This window comes from Cebus imitator, unplaced genomic scaffold (genome assembly GCF_001604975.1).
Source record: "Cebus imitator isolate Cc_AM_T3 unplaced genomic scaffold, Cebus_imitator-1.0 Scaffold9, whole genome shotgun sequence".
Taxonomy (NCBI): Eukaryota; Metazoa; Chordata; class Mammalia; order Primates; family Cebidae; genus Cebus; species Cebus imitator.
In genome coordinates this window covers 1,517,355-1,518,062 of record NW_016107324.1, presented here as the reverse complement: position 1 = coordinate 1,518,062, position 708 = coordinate 1,517,355, and the positions used below count along the sequence as shown (strand labels likewise).

At 68.4% G+C, this 708-nt stretch overlaps 1 long non-coding RNA gene across 1 annotated transcript in view; it reads left to right on the top strand.

Annotated features, from left to right (window-relative positions):
• The first annotated feature begins 440 nt into the window (after window positions 1-440).
• The window catches only part of LOC119473580, a 158,032-nt gene continuing 157,764 nt past the window's right edge, over window positions 441-708 (top strand). Inside the window, exon 1 of the long non-coding RNA XR_005202788.1 lies at window positions 441-706. This is a non-coding gene — a long non-coding RNA (uncharacterized LOC119473580). The remainder of the gene's footprint in view (window positions 707-708) is intronic.

Here is a 708-nt window from a genome sequence, read left to right as displayed (position 1 = left end):
ACAAGCAAACAAAATAGATAAAGCAGGCGCTGTGCCGGCGCGTCCTTAGCGGGGTCTCCTCTTGGATCGTGCACACGCCCCAAAGCTTGCACCACCCCGCCACCCCCCGCCACTCCACGCTTCCTCCAAACCAAGGAGGAAACCAAGGGCTGCCCGCAAGGAAACCTCGAGCCGACCCCCACCCGCCCCGAGGTCAGAACCCGTCCCCCCCCCGAGCGCCCAGGGTACCTTCAGCGATTCCTTGCAGTCGTCCGTGTCGTCCGGCACATCCTCATACAGCACGCCCTGGGGCTCCTTCTTTTCTCCAGGGCGCCACATCTTCTTCAGGCTGCGCTTCATTGACACCACCTCGGACGCCACCTGGTGCGGCTGCTCCCCACGCGCGCTGGCACCTGGGGCGAGAGGGCGCCGTCAGACCGCCGGGCGCTGAGGCCGCTCTAGCCCGAGCCGTCCCGCGCGGCAGCCCCCAGGCAGCGAGACACTCCCTCTGGCGGAGCGCTGGGAACTTCTGGAAGGAGGTCTCAGCCCGCGCTCCTTATAGTGCAGCGCGCAGGCGCGGCGCGCAGAGGCGGGGGAAACGCAGACCTCCTTCGCAAAGAGGGCGGCGGCGCCTCTGCCCGGAACTCGCCGCTTCAGGGACGAAGTGACCCGCGCGTCCCGCGGCCCTGCAGGTGCAGCAGCGCACTCCCCGAGTCACGCGCGTCAGGT